Source organism: Mandrillus leucophaeus, unplaced genomic scaffold (genome assembly GCF_000951045.1).
Source record: "Mandrillus leucophaeus isolate KB7577 unplaced genomic scaffold, Mleu.le_1.0 Scaffold184, whole genome shotgun sequence".
In the NCBI taxonomy this organism is placed as follows: Eukaryota; Metazoa; Chordata; class Mammalia; order Primates; family Cercopithecidae; genus Mandrillus; species Mandrillus leucophaeus.
This window is the reverse complement of record NW_012101854.1, coordinates 4,507,724-4,527,196: the sequence shown is the minus strand read 5'-3', so window position 1 is coordinate 4,527,196 and position 19,473 is coordinate 4,507,724.

Here is a 19,473-nt window from a genome sequence, read left to right as displayed (position 1 = left end):
TGTAAATGACGAGTTGATGGGTGCAGCACAGCAACATGGCACAAGTATACATATGTAACAAACCTGCACGTTATGCACATGTACCCTACAACTTAAAGTATAATAATAATAAATAAATTAAAAATAAATAAATAAATAAATAAATAAAAGAAATATAAAAAAACAAAAAAAAAGAGTGGAGATAAAGTTTCCCACAGACGGATAACTGTGAGCTATTCTTGTAAAGCCAAGATACCTCTGAGGTCAGGGGAGTTCTTAAAAAATATCATTAGCATGGGAAAAGCAAGGCTGGTTGATAACTCAGTAACTTCCCATCCTGGTAGTTACTGAGTGTGAGTTGACACACACTCAAATGGAAACACCCAGCAGTAGCGTTACAAGTCATCTGTGGGCCAGGAGTTCAGTTTTGGAAAGACCCCAGGAGCGAGCCAATACTTGCTTCTCAGAAAGGGTGGTAGCTGTATCACAGAAGCAATGAGTCCAAACCATAAGAAGCTCCCCTAAAGAGAGGATTTTTTCCTCTGATAGGAGACTTGACAAAGCCAACTCACAGAGACTATAAATGTAAAGGAACTTATTTTGTGACTTTATTTGGGTTAATAAAAATCTTCATTGAGAAAAGAGGGTTCCAGAATATCATACTTTGAATTTGAATTTGAATTTCCTATTATGATTGTTCCTAAGGGTTTTTTTTTTTTTTTTTTTTTTGGAGTGTGGGGCCCCAAATGTAGAGTGTACCACAACTTCCTAGACAATCTGTTAATTTGGACCCCACACAAAACATGCTGATTTGTGGCTTAGCCAATATAATAGACCCAGTAGAATGCCCCAGGTAGAAATACACTGTCCCTAATAGTCAAACAGTTCAGTAAGGTGCAGGGCCTCATTTTGGTGGTAGAAAGCTGAAGCAATATTTTTTTCTTTGACTGCTAGGAAACTGACATTAAGAATCTGCCCATATATGGAGGTTGCAGTGAGCCGAGATCGTGCCACTGCACTCCAACCTGGAGGACAGAGTGAGACTTCATCTCAAACAAAACAAGACAAAAAATAATCTGCCCATATAGTCTCAGGAAACTTTACTTGGTGACTCATAAAATGCCTGCTTATTTCAGTGGGGAACAATCTTCCAAGGCTACTTGCTAAACAAACATCCTTAAAAGATAGTCCAGAAGAAAGGACAGTCAGTGCCTCTGCTCACAACAAATGCAAAAATGTGAGTGACCCATGGAGAATTATCTCTCAGTACTGCACACTAAAAAGGGCGAATTTCACTTCATGTAATCTAAACTGTATATTTTTTAAAAATCCATTTAAGCTTTCATTGAAGAAATCAGAAGGATGGGAAGGTGATCTCAAAGTTATTTCTTCACTGTCCTCAAGGGATTAATTTCCTCTGTAAGATATTTTTGGGTTTTGTTTATTTTTTTTAACATACAGTTGGATTGCAAACAAAACAAACAACAAAACGTGCAGATCCTTAAGTGAAAGGACCTAATAATGTACATACTATATACTCAAATGCCATTAGCACTAAATTTATTAAACTGAATTCATTCACTTCTACATACCTTGAGATATATATTGAGATTAGTGAATACATATTGCTCGATATTATAATTGCTGCTTATTTTCAGAAAAGGTAAAATGTATGATGATCTGTTTCTTAGTATTCCAAAGGATCCCATATACTCAGGAATAAAAAGTCTTGAATAATTCCATGAGAAGAATGGAAGTTCCTGTCATTGATTGAATATTCTGAAACTCAATATTTTACTTAACATAAAAAGAACTTATTCTAGATTGCTCTATAGACAAAGGGTTTCTGGGTCTTTGGCCCATATCAGTGGTTCTCAACTCTGACTGCGTGTAAGAATTACCTGGGGAGCTTTAAAAATAATGATGTCAAACTCCATGCCTCAGAGTTTGACTTAATTGGTCTGGGGTGGGGCTTATGCCTGGTGTTTTAAAACATTTCCATGTTATTCCAGGGTTACAGCCAGGATTGAGAACCCCTGGCCTGTGCAATGGAATATGCCGCCATGTAAGTTTGCTGTAGCAACTTGGTCTTGTGAGAACATTTTAACTCAGAACCTTTAGTATTATATAACTGTTTGAAAAAATAAAAGTACACAAAACAGTTTAGACATTTTATGGCTTCGACTTTAAAATTCGGAATGAAAGGTGAGACTAAAAGTATGTCATTAATTTATTTCAGCAGTTCTTAATTTGGGCGGGATGGAGGAGGCAAATCGGAACCACCTGGGTCATTTTTTTCAAATTAAAATAGCCATGTTCCCACCACGAGATCTTAATATTTGAAAAGGCATGTGAGTTGGGGAGGGAGAATTGTATAATTTTTAAAAGTTCTCCAGATGATTCTGATCCCCACCATGGCTACAACTAATTCAACTTTTGTAGAAAACCACTGGCTTACTTCTTTTGCTTCTAACTTGCCAAAGGAGTTAGATCGATGTTAAAAGGATCAGCGGTCAGCCACAAGTTTTTACACTCTTGTTATGTGATCAGGTTAATCCTTTGGGAAGCCTCAATACACATCTTGTAACAGGAATGCTATTGGTTAATAAAGACACCACAAATTATAGCAATTTAGGCACAGACATAGCCAAAAGTTTTCCTACTTTAAAAAATAAATTTATTCTAGGAACAACTACAAACTTGTGATTACTCTTGGCAATATAAAATGTATACAAGGAAAAGGAATATCATGTTAGTCCACTCCATGTATCATATTCCGGAACCTACCTTTCTCAATAAAGTTTTTGACTAATCCAGATAAAACCACAGAATAAGTTCCATTATATTTAAACCTAAAAAAAGGAATTTTAAAACTTCCTTTCTATGGATACACTATATATGTGTCTTGCTCAGAAAGATAAGTCAGAGGTGTCTCCCTCCAGTTTTCCAACCCCTTGCTACTCAAAGCGTGGTCCGTGGGCCAGCAATATCTTACTACCTTGGGACTTGGTAGAAGTGCAGAATCTCAGGCTCCACCCTACACCAACCAAGTTGGAATCTACATTTTAACAACATTCCCAAGTGATTCATATGCGCATTAAAATTTAGGAACTACTGCTCCAGCCCACTGTTTCTAAGACAATCAACTAAACCTCTGCCCAGAAACAAGCAATAGTGCCCGTAAAATGGCAGTAGAGCAAACAACATAAAAAATAATTTGTTTTATTAATAACAGAATTCTTTATAAAGACAAAAATAAAAGATTTTAAGATCTCTAGTTCTCACCCTAAACCATTGAGGAGGATCCTCACACATTAAAATGGTGGGATTTTCATCTTTCTCGTTGAAAACAGCCAATAGATGATAGAAAGTAAGCTTGTGTTGGTGTTGGTAATAGTGGTATTATGTGTTTTGTTGTTTTTTCTTTTTATCTCAGTTTTCCATTTCTATTTTGGAAAGCGAATACAAGAGGCTGTAATTTGCTAACAAGCAGAAGTTCAAACTGCTCTTGGGGGAAAAAAGAAGAAAACACAACCACAGCTTCCACCTGTTCTTTTTACTTTGAGGCAATGCTATGTAATCCTATTTATCCCGGTATCACTCATCAAGGCTAAAGGGGCAAGGAAGGAAGGTCCAAACTTAAATTCAATCACCTTAAATCAATAAATGGCCTTATGTTCTTTAAAATGATAATGAAAATCAAGTTATTGATTTCCAAAAGCAGCCTCCACTTAAATATTAATATTTATTAATATTAATAACAAAATAGCAACAATACTAACATAAGCATTTAAAGAACTTATTCTTTCCCACTGACACATCTGAACAGTTCATCATATGGGATTTTTTCACTTTTATTGTCCTCTTCTGTGTCTCCTTCAGTTATTGTACTATGACCCTCATGTGAGAATGCTTTCATATTATTTTTCTCACCCAGTTAAGTGACAAATATCACTATGAAGGTAAAACCGTAGATTTTCTCTTAAGATCTGCACAGTAAGTATTTTTGAACTAAAGATCAATATATCATATGCATAACATTTTCACGAACAGGCCACCAGAGGATCTTTTTTTTCTTTTCATAATGTGTAAAACGCAGAACTTTAAAATTTCCAATTTCTATAATTTGGGTCTGGATGGATAATTATGTCACTAATAAACACCGTGCCTGTAAATAACATGTAGAATTGCATTTAGTAAAACCCTTGAGAAGCTGTGCCAATATGTGAACCATGTATAATGTAAAAGACCAAGTACTAATAAAGACCATGCCTTATAAAGAATGCAGTGTGGATTTGCCTGATACACATAGAAACAGGTCTGCACTTTCAAAGTAACACCTAGTGCCAAAACTCATAATATGAGACGTTTGGCTCAATGCCACCACAGGAGATTCTACTGTTGTTTCTCTGCAATGGCCTTAGTCCAATCTCCTAATCTCCATGAAAAAAAATGATAGAAAAATGAAACCACTAAAACAAGAAATTAGAAAAACATGTCTAATCAGGTCATTAGTTTTTTTGTTTGTTTTTTTTTTTTTTTTGGTTGTTGTTTTATGTTTTCATATGATCACCTGTCTTTTTCTTCTTTCAGAGAAGCTCCTTTCCGTTACACATTTAGGTGAGAAAAAATGGCCTGACTTTCATTAAGTTCTAATTTAATGATTCTATTTTCCTAAGTCTGTTCCAGTCTAATTGTGATTTCATGGCCATATCAATGGTAGGAGAAATGGAAGTTTATGAAATGCTACACTCTTGGGAAATGGTAGGTGGCCGGGATAATTTTTATCATTGCAAAAGGAAATTTAAATGGAATTGGGATCTAAAAGTAATTGGTCTAGAATTTATGATATAAGTTGGAATTAGACTATTCTAAAACAGATTGGTCTTAAATTATAGAGATGAAGTTTTGGTTGCAATAAAAAAATTAGGAGAGGACAAAGTATTTCCAATAGTGTCCAGCAAAGAGTGTAACACCTGTTATTGATCAAATGAACAAATTAATTAATAAGAATTGCAGCATTCTATCATTTCGAATTGGAATTTAAAAAGCCAGTTAGATATCCTAGAAAACCAAGTGTTAATTTAGAACTTATATTCTAATTATGCTGGCTAATCAAAATAAATTGCAAGTTGATAAAAACCTCTTTGTCGTATTGCATGCTACTTTTGGCAATTGTTGACATACTGGACCACATGCTACTTTTAGTGTTCTCTTTTTGGAATTATGGAATGCATAATTCCTTTGTTTTCTTGAAGTTTTACTTTACTGACCATCCTTAATCCTTTTGACAAACATTTCTGCCTCTATTCTGTCATTAAATGGAAGAACCATCTAAGAAAATTCTGAATTTGTATCTTCAGCCTATATCTATCTTCTAAGTTTGAGTTTTGTAGCATCAAAAGCTTAATTTTCTTACTGACTTTATGTCTCATTGGCTAATGGATGTTAAGCTTCACATATTTAGGAGGACAATAAAAATGAATCCCTAGTCTTTTCTATCTCAGAAAGTGAGGCCATCATACACCTAATTCTTTCAACTAAAAACCTAAGAGTTATGCTTAATTTCTATCTCTTCTTTACCTCTGCGCTCTGTATAATCCATTAGCAATTGCTGTTACTTGTATGTCTATAAAATGTCTTAAATCCTTTCATTTTCTTCATCTCTACCTTCAGTCCTAAACCCTCATCATCTTGCTGCTGAGTTACTGCAAAAGCCTCTGTATTCATATGTTCACTCTTTTCTACTTCTATTCCATTTTCTTCACAGCAACTAGAGTGGTTATAATGATTGCTACCTTGCTTAAGGTAGTTACATCATTTTCCATTGAACTCAGGAAAAAAAATCAACCTAATTCTTAGACCTGTAAGGTCTTACACATGCTACCTCCTGCCTACCTCTCCAGCTCTGTCTCATGTCACTGTCAGCCTTTTTCTGCATGCTATAGCCACACTGGCCTCCTTTCATGTCATACATTCCAGCATATTTCCTTTTACAGAGTCTCTAATTTGTTTTTCTGTGTCTGCAATGTTTTCTCCCCTACTCTTGCTCTGTGCCTGGCTGGCTACTTCTCACACTTTAGGTCCCAAATGATACTCTTGACTTCTCTGACCACTCTTTCTATAGTAGAACCTTGGCTCTCAACCATTGCAATAATACTCTGTCACATTCACTGTTGATTTGCTTGACAGTATGTATCACAATCTCCAAATATCTCTTCTCTTTCTTCCTTCCTTTCTCTTTTTCTTATTTAAATGTAAGCTGCATGAAGGTAAAAAGCTTACCTGTCTTGTCTGCTGTCTTATGCCCCGCATATTGCAAAAGCTTAATAAGTAATCATTTCATAAATAAACGAGGCTGTGAAAGAGCACTTCTCAGTAGTAGTTCATTTAAATGTAACACTCAAATAACAATACACTTTTTCCTAATGTGTCAAAAGGTAGCAAAACCAATAGCTTTCTTTGTCCTATCGCACTATGTCTAAGATTCTTACATTGTGTGAAATTACAAAGGACTTGCTATGGTTTGAATTTGTGTGTTCAAAATTCTTGTTGAAACTCAATCCTCATTGTAGTGGTATTAAGAGGTCTAACCTTTGGGGAAGTGATTGAGGGCCTCCATGAAATCATTAGCGTCCTTATAAATGAGAATTCACAGAAAGTGAATTCTTTCTTGCCCTTCCATCTTCCACCATGTAAGGACACAGCATTTGCCTCTGCTGTAGGACATAGTCACAAGGCATCATCTGAGAAGGAGGGAATGGGCCCCTTACCAGATACTAATGCCAGTGCCCTGATCTTCGACTTCCCAGCCTCCAGAACTGTGATAAATAAATTTCTGATCTCTGTAAATTACCTAGTTGGTGATGTTCTGTTATGGCAGCACAAACTAAGATAGGTCTTTCTTCTCTTTGAGATAAATGGTGATGGTAATGGTTAGGAATGATTACCTTAGCCATGTCATTTGTGTTCTTTAAATATGGTAATACTTAAATATAAAGTTGCTAATATTCCCCTAATTATTGTGTTTAGGTTGACTATATCTTGAAGACAAACTACATAATAACGAATTATAGTATCATAATTATTGTTATTTAGGATTTGTTGAATTCAAGTAGTAAGGTTAGCTCTGTACAGAACAACTGAGAAAAATACAGAACGTGCTTCAAAAAGCTATAGATGATTCAAGGCTTGCATTTCTCCTTTTCCTACATCTCCATTTTCTTTCATTTCCTTTCCTTTCCTTCACCCTTGTAAGGGTGCGATATTTTGAGCATTCTCAGTAGTCTCTCCAGCAGATGTTAACATGCATATGCTAATTCAACACACTTCCTTCCTACTCATTCCTAAATTCATAATAACTTCAGTGTTTTCCAAACAAAAACACTCCAACTATCCAGATCACAAATACTGATATATACTTGGCAAAAATTTAGCTGCAGAGAAACTGCACTTGTTTCTCCGAAAAGTTTTGAATTTCCTCTGAAATTGTTGAAGTTTTGATCTTCAGTTTTATAAGACTTTTCATCCTCAGTGTGTGGGTGTCTGGAAAGGAAAATATTTCTATCAGATAAAAAACAAAACAATGTGTGCTTTTACATAATTATTTAAAACTATTCCTAAATGTGGAGAATAGTTTATGTGATAAATACTCAAGCCAGTAAATAAAACAATATGCAGCTGTGGCCTAAAAAAATCATCCTTGAAGCATTTCTTCCTGTAATTACCCATTTTTTTCAGAAGGCATTTCATTTTCCATGTCCTGGATTTATATATTTCTTTATTCATTTTTTTATTAATTTAACATTTATCAAACAGAATTTTGTACAGTAAATTATGATATACAAATTGAAAAACACAAAGGTTATTAAGGTGCAGGAATTCTCGTTAAGGAGCTTACAGTTTAAGTTATTAGGGCATGGACATGTGTATGAGTCTGCTTGGGCTGCCATAACAAAATACCATATGCTGGGTGGTTTAAACAACAAAATTCATTTTCTCACAGTGTGGAGGCTGGAAAATTCAAGTTAATGATTCTGGTAGGATTCAGTTTCTGGTGAGGGCTCTCTCCTTAGCTTGCAGACAGCTGCCTTCTTACCATGTTCTCATATAGCAGAGAGAGAGAGAGAGAGAGAGATCGAGAGAGCTCGAGAGGGAGAGAGATCTTTCCCTTCCTATAAGGCCACAGTCTTATCAGATAATCTCATTTCTCATTTAATCTAAATTATCTCCTAAAGACCCTGTCTCCAGATATAGTCACACTGGGGGCTATGGCTTCAACACATGAATTGGGGAAATAGATGAGGACACAATTCAATCTCTACAACATACTCAGCTATAATTCAAAGTAAAAGCAATGAGGGCCATTAAGAAATATAGTAATAGGGCCGGGCGCAGTGGCTCAAGCCTGTAATCCCAGCACTTTGGGAGGCCGAGGTGGGGGATCACGAGGTCAGGAGACCTCCCGGCTAACACGGTGAAACCCCGTCTCTGCTAAAAAATACAAAAAACTAGCCGGGCGAGGTGGCGGACGCCTGTAGTCCCAGCTACTCGGGAGGCTGAGGCAGGAGAATGGCGTAAACCCGGGAGGTGGAGCTTGCGGTGAGCTGAGATCTGGCCACTGCACTCCAGCCTGGGCGGTAGAGCCAGACTCCATCTCAAAAAAAAAATAAAAGAAAAGAAATATAGTAATAAAAGTATTTCAATTGAATTTTAAAGAATGAATAAGATTTTATGAATATTTCACGTTTGGTGAGAGAAATAAAACAGCATGAATAAAGTCAAAGGTAAAAATGCATGAGAAACTGTGTTCAAAATACATAGAACAGTTAGCCCAGAAATAAAATGCAAGAAAGAGAGTAATAAGAATAAGATTAGAATGAACCATATATTGAGGCCAATTTAAGAAAGACCATGAATGTCGGGGTAGCATACATACTTTATTCAACAGGAAATGAAGAACCATTGATAATGTTTAGGTAAGGGAAATGCTTGATTTTATGTGCTTTTATAAGATAAAGATGGCACACAGGATGGATCATAGGGAAGTAATTTAGATAAAAAGAAGTCAAACAAATAACATGTTATAACAGACTACCCAAATGGTAATTAGGGGGTCCAGTAGTTAAATAAACAAAAGAGAAAAGATATGAGAAATAATATAGAGGTAGAATGAGTAAGACTTGGAAATAAATTAGACATAGAAGTATAAGAAATAGTGGTTCTAAACTTTGATGCATATGAGCATGTGTTCCTATGAACAATATTAGACCAGTGAAAGGAGATGCAAGTATGAGAGTAAGGTTATTCAAGGCACACTATGTATGTAAATATATTCAATTGACAGATGGTAATATTAAACTTAACTGTAGGGGTGATGGTGGGAATAGAGGGTTAGAAAAAGAATTCTAATGGCTCCTCTGAGCTCATTGTAGTTCCAGGAAATGCCCTCTAGTAATTTAACTTCTACAGAGTTTCTTAGTGTTTAAAGGGTCAGTGCAAGTAATTTGAACCAATTGTTATCTATTAGTATTTTTTTCTTTACTCAATAGTAAACAGTTTATTATACAATAATAAAAAGAAGAAATTCATGAGGTGTGTACTAATATTATCACCATTTTGCAATTGAGGAAATTGAGACCTAGAGTAATTAAGTAACTTGCCCATGATCACAGTGTGTGAAAGGCAGATCTGGGATTTCTAATCAAAATCTTTATCCTATAGTTACATCCCACCATAAACCTTGAATCTCTGCCAACCAATGATTTCAGGAGTCATTCATGACCTGAAGTTAGTCTAATAGTTCTCATCCTGGTGGGTGCACAGAGTGTGGGTCATTTGGCTTTCACATGTCTACTGAGCTTTATTTGTCACCAATGACCCTATGTTGTTTACTAAGTGATGTTCGATTTATGCTGCTGCCCTTGGGGCTCTGCTCTATTCTTTTGGTTGGAACCTCACCTATTCTGGCATATATTTTTCCCCCTTTCTCAACAAATTATACCCGGATCTACATAACACTAGCCAATAGCTTGGGATTTCCTTCAACCCAGTTTAATGGTGATAGAAGCATTGCTCTATTACTCATCTCACTTTGCTTACAGATCCTCTACCCCACCCATCAGAAATAATCCTATCAAAAACAGCTGACTAAGAGAGAGCTGAGTTGCTACCTCTCCCTGGAGGCCAGACCTTAACCTTGGCTGCCTTTATTCCCGCTTCTTCATCATTTCTCTAAGCCTGTTGATGAGTGTGGTTCCTCTTGTATTATACTGGGCATAACATAATAAAATTAAGGTTGATATAATCAGGAAGGTGTTTAACGGTCTTATCTCGATGAGCATATTACTACTCAATAGAAGTAATCTTTTTCCACTCAGGTGCCAAGCAATAATTACATTTTGCTTTAAAGAAGCATTCTCATTAGAGATTTTCCATTGCTAGAGCACAGGATGCAATAGAGAGATAGATGACTGACAGATGCACAGAATAGTGTGAGAAGATAATGTAGCTTAGCAGAACAACAAGGGACTTTGAAACTTGTTTTGGGACACTGGGCAAGCAAATTTTCATGTCAGTTTACTTAAATTTAAAGTGAAAATAGCAACTTTTTGTATGACTTTTGTGAGGCCTAAATGAGATAATTTTTATAAAATACCAAATATTTTCTACTTCCTGAGATTGTGGGTCAAAATAAATGGCAGTCATTATCATCATTGTTATCATTATCACTTTTATTATTAAGCAGAGCTTCACTTCATGACAAGAGAAGCTATTTCTTAGTGACAAGAACCAGCATCTGGTAATTTTAAGAACATTTGAAAAGAAAACAACCTTCAATATAGATGATGATCATTAAATTTAAAGTTCACTTTGAGCAATTCTAAATAGAAAGATGTAGAATTTTCCGCAAAGAAAAAAAAAGTTATATATTGGAATAGAAACTTACAGAAAAAAATGGTACACAACATCATGAAGAATATCTACAGAACCCAAACAATGAAAGACTGGGAGAAACCCAAGCTGTAATAACAAATAAAAAGCTAACCAAACAAAAAACATCATAAACTGTTTAGTGAGGAAAATAAAAAATTAATATCTGAACCTTGCTACATCATGTTCTAGTTTATATGATTATGTTTTAGATACCTTGATCATTTAGCTATATGCACTTTCATTCTCTAGTGTATATTGTTTTCTTTATTGTTACAACTTTACATTGTCACATGGATAGGACAGACCTTATTTGTCCATTGTAGCCAAGATTTTCTAGCCTCAACTAAAGAAACTATTGACTGTACCCTTGTAGAGTGCGGATACTATTAACTGTTTAACCAAGGGATCCTTTCAAAAAAACCCCTTATGTAGTATTTAGAACATTGAGTCATCTAGTTGTTGCTTTAAAAAACAGGGATGAAACCTGTTGCACCTTGTGGAAAGTCTATCAGTAAGTAAAGAGTAAGTTAGGCTGCAGTAACAACCCCAAAATTGTATTGGCTTACAACAAAAGTAGGTTCATTTCTTACTCACATGACCTGTCAGTTGAGAAGAAAATGCAGCTCTGCTCCATGTCCATTCGCTGCAGGATTCTGGCTACTATTGCTTGTCATCTTAGCAGGAAAAGGAAAAAAAATGTTTTGTTATCCATGCATTGGTTCTTACATCTTCTCAGATTCTAACCTTTCACTGGGCAAAGTAAGTTTTGTGGTCTAGCCTGACATAAATGGAAATGGAATGTATAATATTCCCAGGAAGGGATAGCAAACTTTATTTTCTTAGCAATAATACAATCTATCACAGGAAATCTCGTTACCTTTTGTCCCACAGGAGTGCACATTTTAAAATTATTTTCCCTCGTTATAGTCTCTTTCTTTCTCATATTTCCCCCCACCCCTGTAAACAAGTAACATTTTAATATTTTAAGGTATATTGTTCCCAACTACAATCCAAATAAAACATTATTTTCATGTTAAATGATGTTATTTGTATCATTATTACTTTACTATCTAGGAATCCTAGAAGGAGTTGAAAAATGAGCTCTAATTAACACTAGATTTCCCATGCATCACAAAGCATGTGTGCACCCCTTATGGGTCAGATTTTCATTCTATGTAAAAACTTGATAATTTTACCACATATCCCTACAGGGATCGCTGTCACAATTCAGAAGAAGGCAGTGATAATTTCAAGGAAGTGAAGAGCATTTCTGAACCTTATTTTTAGTAAAGTACTTAATAAAAAAACACACAATTTAACAATGGCATTTTAGGTTAAAGTATCAAATGAGGCTTACTTTTATGCCCTTAAGAAGTTCCTATGTATGTGAATCTGGATAACCAGACACTTTAATTAAGTCAACTCAATCAGGTCTAAGTCTCTGATATGTCTCCTGGGTCTTATGTAGAAACCTCTCATTCTATGCCAGACATCAGAGGCAACATCAGAAAAAAAGGAGAAGTGAAATATTCTGTGGCAACTGTAACACTAAAGAATAATGCTAAAATACACTTCCTTCTAACTCTTCCAAGTTAGCAATATGTATTTGTTTCTCAAGTGAGGTCTTGGTTTAAGAGTTTTCTGTATGAGAGAAAAGACAATATTGGAGCAGGGAATGAACCATTCGTGGGCTCATACAGTAAACTCCTCCTATTTCTCTTCTTACTGATGCCAAATAACTGAATCTTGCTCATCCACATAAAAGAGTCTAAAATCAATGGACGGTAAATACAGGACAATAGCAACCATAGCAATATAGTGCATTACAGTGGTCATACACACACACACACACACATACACACACACACACAGCTCTGATAAGAAAGGTGGTAGAGTGTAGTGGTCTACAAAATTTCCCTGTATGTCAAATCTGGTCCAACTCCAGCTTTCGTGTGGCTGTCACACTAAGAATGGTTTGTATATTTGTTAAAAGTTGAAAAAAGTCAAAAGAAAAAAATATTTTATAAAACATGAGAATTACATAAAATTCAAATTTCAGTGTCTATAAATAAAAGCGTTATTGCCACAGACACACTTTGCTTGTTCATGCATTGTCTATGGCTGCTTTGACAGAAACCACAGGCACATGGTCCACAAAGCTTTACAGAAAAAGGATGCTGACCTCTGACTTACAGCAATTCACAAAATTGCTAAGAAAATACTTGGTAATCTCGGGCATAAGCCCCATAACATAAAGATTTTTGGTAAATGAATGTTGTCTTCACTGTGTGCGTGCACGTGTATGCGTGTATATTTTAGAGAGTGTATTTAATGTGGACCAGTAAGATTTTTTTACCTGGCTTGACACATCCCTGATACAGACTCGTTAGACAGCATTTGTGATCCAAACGCTGGCTTCCTTGCCCGCAGAATCTGAAAACTTTATAGATTTTCTTTGATTGAATTGCTATAGTTTTTTGAATTTGACTCCCAGACTAAGATTGATCTTCAGGCTTTAAGATTATTTAATTGACAATGAGGTTTTCTGATTTCACTTTTCAGATCCTTTTTCAATTATTGAATATAATGACCTTGAAGTGTTTCCTTCTAGTTTCCCCAAAAAGCTCATAATGTTAATATCCTATTAATTTAAGAATTAATTTGAGAAGATAATCCTCATTTCAAGCATTTGGCAATAAGTATGTTTTCTAATATTTCACTTTTAAAATATAATGCTATGTAATCATTTTCAGACAGGTTTCCTTTCACTTACATTTGAAAACAAAAATTGAAAATACATTTCAGCAATCTAGTACTTTTATTTTTTAAAATTCAACTAATTGATTAATTGTTCCCTCTACTATTAAATGAGAAATGTTACTGAAGTTCATGATTAGATTAGGAACTTTGGAAACGGAATTAGGTAAATGCTTGCTTTTTTTTTTCCTATAGAAGACAGACTCCTTACTCTTCCAAACATTTATCAAAATTTATTTTATAAATTCTTCCATTACTTTTAAAAATTCACCGATTTTAGTTATATCCATCACACTGAAGTTCCTATATGGCACTGCTGTTGTTGTTTTCCAAATAGTTTCTTCATTTGTTTACTAGTATCTTTCTATTATGAACATCAAAGTTCATAGCTTGGTGAAGAAGTTTCATGAGTTCCTTTTTGAATATGGCATAGTAAAATATAAGGTCCCATGAATCTAAAAAAAAGATTAGCATAATATAAAGAGCGAGGAATAAAATTGGCTAATCAAGTACATCATTATTTACCAGTTTTGTCTCCTGCTCCCACTTGTTAGCAGGCCTTTGTTATGGAGAAATCTCTAAGTATATTTCACGATGAGTAATCTTCTTTTGCTGCTAATGGTAGAAGGGTATTTTCTTGAATCTGCACTGTGAGAATCTGGGGATAAGGAAGAAGGGGCTGGTTTTCCAGTGGTAAAATCTACAGAAGTGTTTTCTGCCGACACTGTGGCCTCCAATAGTTTCTCACTCTGAAGCTAATTCACACTCAGACTCCAGCAAATTGTTAAAATTGCCATATAAATGTTTATACCAATTTATGACCCCAGAGGCTTCCACTTCACGTTGACAAATCTTGGCTCTTACTGTCTGGATTCATACGTCTCCAGATTTAGGGTATTTTGCTTTGCAACTTCAAGTTTCTACGGGTTCAAGACAAGTTGTTAATTTTCAGTTTGATCATCTTTTTTGTTGTTGCTGTAAGGACAAGAGTGACAACTTCCACACTCTTTACACATCGGAGATGAAAATGAAAGTATCTCTCTTCCATTTTGGGAAAGAGGTCAGGGAATAAATCTTTCTTTCTTAAAGCTCAAATATTGTCTATTGAAAATGGTCTTTCTGGCTAAAATACATGCCCTCCAGGATTTCTCTATATCACGTTATTTGTATTGTTCTAATTGATGGGAGCACTCTAATCCCTAAACTGATCCCTAAGCTATTGGGATCACAATCACTAGTAGCATTTGGATTACAAAAGTCTAGAAAAAACCACTACCAGAATTGGAATGTACATGATTGAAAAACAAATATTTATTGTGTAAAGCCACCATCATGCTTTAAATAAGATAATTTCTCTATAGTTAAGAGTATATGAACTATGCTTCTTGGTTAGAAGTACCAACCAGTCTTGGAGAGAACAGACTGCAATCAAATTCAGATGAATTATTGTTGTATGCTTTTTTACTTAAATAGTTGCCAATAATATAATAAGTTTTTACAAAATAAAGAAAATTAGGCAATGATTGACTTTTGTTTGAGGGATAATAGGAGAAAAACTAGACCCGACGGAAATTTGATCAACCTGAATTGCATATGATGGTCCTAGATTTGAGAAGTAGAGAACAGAGAAGATAAGACAGCTTGTCTGAATATGGTTGACCACTACCAATATCCCACAGAGTCCATGTCTCTCTGCTCTCTGTAGTTCTAACATAAGGTAAATGCAAGGCTTTTAAAATGTAGAAGTGTGTTTGTTGGTAGGATGAACAATCAAAGATTAGCTGCATACCCCAGAAAACTATTCCTTCTCCCATGAATATGGAGGTAATCAAAGATTAATATTCCCTTCACAGAAAATGGAGATGGAAAGAACATGTTGGCATAAATCTTGTGTATAAACCAACAGGAGTTCAACAGACTTAAAAAGCAATTTAAAATAAAATACTTTTCAACTCTTGATTTACATTATATAGGCAGCCTAACTATAAACTTGACAGTTCTCTTATTATAAATGAACTCTCCTATGGTTCGTTGAAACATTTTCCTACTTCTAAGCCTAAACCTCTTCATAAAAATAAATTAACATTTTGGTTTGCAATACTATATTGTAGATCCTTTGCTTTACAAGCAATATAATATCTTTCATTATCCCTCAAACACTATAGACTACTAAATTTGTGTTTATTATACTTCATTTAATCATTAGTATAAGCTGCAGCAGCCAAGAACTTCAATTTGGATTATTGGCAATTACCTGCAACACTGTAGATAGGATAACAGAAATAAGGCTTTCTCTTTGTGACCCTTTTCAAATCAAAGTACCAGTGCTCATAGTCTGAGTCTTGCCACTTCAAAAGACAACATAGAAAATTAGAGTAAAATTATCAACGTACTGTGTTTTTCCCCCACTTCTTTTGGGAAAAGTGTTGATGACTAATGTTGCACCATTGTTAGAAGCATGAATTTCAGAGTTAAGTAGAACTTGAGTTGAATCTGTAACTTTGCTTCTTCCTAACTGATCTTGCACAAACCTTAACCTCTCTCTAAGCCTTTGTTCTCTTCTCCGTAAAATAGAAATAGTATTATTTAACTCACAGAAACATTTGTAGTACTGCAAATGATAATGTTATTAATGTGTTAGCACTGAGTCTAGACTATAGTAAGCATTCAAAATATGTTAACATTATTTTCATAGGATTATTTTAGCCAGGAGCCCTAAAATTTGTAAATTTTATTATACTCCAGGAAATTTAAGATAGAAAAAAATTTGATTATTGCAATTATTCAGGAAAGGTTACCTTATACATTGATTCATTAAATTTTAGTCTCTGACATTCCATCATACATTTGTGTGTGTGTATGTACTTTTGTTTATCATGCATGTACTTATGTTTGTTGTGCCTGTGTGTGTGTTTTGGAATATCTTTTTTGGGGGGTGAAGTTTATCAATACAAATTGCACATCTGATTATCTTATCATCTGGCGTTTTTTTTTTTAAATTCATCCAGAAATAAAATACCAATTTCTTGTTCTGGCACTTAGGACTCTCTGTATTCTGAGCTTCATATTCCACAGTAGGAGGGTTAGTGCAGAAAGTTTGGTACACTTCCTATTGCTGCATTTCATCCCAAGGCAATAATAAGGGCTCATTATTTCCTTCTTCTACTAATATTTTGGATACCCTCATTCTCAAACTACACTTTTACTGGTCTAGGTTGCTTTCTCCATAAGTTTTGAAGTAATTAACTTGCTACCAAAGAACTGGTTGGTGTCTTTAAGAAATGGTTCCCTTAAAGGTACTATTAAAGACTCAGTGACGGTCTCTGATATTCTTCAGGCTTAGTGAAAGGAAGGGCAAGCGCTTGGGTTCACAGATAGCCTCCTTCCACCATATTTATTCTGTTCATGGGCCCATTGTGCAAGCACCAACATGGCTAATGACAGAAGCTGGCTTACATGTACTGGCTGAATCATTCTGTCCAGTTGGTTTTCCAGCAGCTCTTCTGTAGTGAGCGCTCTAGTGAGCATTGATGTAAGACACAAAGATCTGTAGGCATAGTGCCTGTGCCTAGAGGTCCATGTCTAAGTCTTCTATTCTCTGTCTCAACTCTCAGTCAATGTAATTCTGGCATTTTACCTCACTTATTATAGGCTATCTGTGCCTCTGAACTTCGAAGAGCCACTCCATGTTCCTGTGAGGATATTAAATCCTAAATCGCAGAAGTCTGACCTATTTTTAAGAAATCTACCCTGTCTTGCCTTGTATCTCAAATGCTTCTCAGTGCAACACTCTGGGATCACCTTCATACGATAACATAAATATTATCTTATTAAGTGTCATTAAATACTATAAATGCTTCAGCTTTTTTGGTGAATAATTCATACCAGTTAGGCCAGGATAAGACTTGATGCTAGATCCAGAATTACTAGGGGGAGGCAAGTACACAGAGCTTGAAGAGGATAAACATCCTCTGTCACACATTGACCTCAGATGAGACTTCGGAGTGGTTTCCAAGCAAGGAGGTCAATGCTCTCCTCTTGCAATCTTGAGAGACGTAGGCAGTCAGCTTGGACTTCTAGAACAAAAATATCATAGACACTGGGTGGCTTAAACAACAAACATTTATTTATCACAGCTCTGGAAAGTGGTAAGTCCAAGATTAAGGCTCTGGAAGATCTAGTGTCTAGTGAGGTCACTCTTCCTGGTTTGCAGGCTCTTCTCATTTTACCATTACATGGCAGAGAGCAGAAAGTTAGAGAAAGCTGTCCCATCTCTTCTTCTAAGGACACTAATCACATTTATGAGGGCTCTCCCTCATGACCTAATTGTCTCCCAAAGGCCCTACCTCAACATGCCATTACAGTGGGGATTTGGGCTTCACCCATGAATTTGGTGAGGACACAAACATTCAACACATAACATAGGGACTGAAAGTTCTACAGCATATCTACATGTTAAATGTCTCAGCTGAGGTCCCAATGTCTCTCTTCTCTATTATGGCCCTGACTTTGGCATAGGTTTTCTGGAGCTGTGAATTTAGATGTGTTAGTAATTGCACCTTTCTTGTAATCAAATGGTGGGCCTAATTTTTAGCACATGTTATACTTCAGCTGCAGTAGATGGTCTCAACCACTGCCATGAAAGCTTTCTGCATTTACAGCCCTGAGTAGACAGTTGTTTGACCTAAGCTGTCATTCTTTTTCTGCAAGGCTTTTATGTCAGTTATAAAAAGTCAATCTGTTGGACAATTTTTATATTTTTTCTCATATTTTTAAGTTAGGGAGAATTGACTGTTAAGCTTTACAATGCGTCAGAATCATCTGAAGGGATTTTTAAAACACAGATTTCTGTACCTCAACCCATGAGTTTCTGATTCAGCAAGTCTGGGATGGTGTTTGAGAACTGTCATTTCTACCAAGTTCTCACATGATGGTAATGCTAGTGGTTCAGACACCACGCTTTGGGAACCAGTGTGTTAGAGCTGTTAAAAGCCAGAGCTTTCTCTTCCCTGTCCCTCATCCCAATTCACCAGAGACGAGAATCTATATGATTATGATGCCACATCACACCTGGATGATAATATTCCACTTCTCACTGGAAGTAGGATCCTTGTTTCCATCTGATCAGCAGGCAATCCAACTCCAGATTATCATCGAGAGAGTCTTTTCTAATGCCTCTACTGAAACCAACAGTTTTAATTTGGATTCCCCTAAAAGTAAACCCTAAGACAGAGATCTGGATGCAAATAATGGGGGATGTATAAATCTGGGCCCAGTTAGGACATAGGAACTACTCAGAAATTTGAACATGGAAGATATATTAGTCTGTTCTTGCACAGCTATAAAGAAATGCTGGAGACTGGGTAATTTATAAAGAAAAGAGATTTAGGCCTGATGCAATGGCTCACTCCTATAATCCCAGCAGTTTGGGAGGCTGAAGTGGGTGGATCACTTGGGCCCAGGAGTTTGAGGCCAGCCTGGGCAACATGGTGAAATCCTGTTTCTACAAGAAATATTTAAAAAATTAGCCAGGCGTGTTGGTGCACGCGTGTAGTCCCAACTACTCTGAAAGCTGAGGTGGGAGGATCACCTGGGCCCAGAGAGATGGAGGCCGCAGTGAGCTGTAATCACACCATTGTACTCCAGTCTGGGCAACAGAGTGAGACCCTTCTGAAAGAATGGGCAACAGAGTGAGACCCTTCTGAAAGAGAGAAAGAAAGAAAGAAAGAAAGAAAGAAAGAAAGAAAGAAAGAAAGAAAGAAAGAAAGAAAGAAAGAAAGAAAGAAAGAAAGAAAGAAAGAA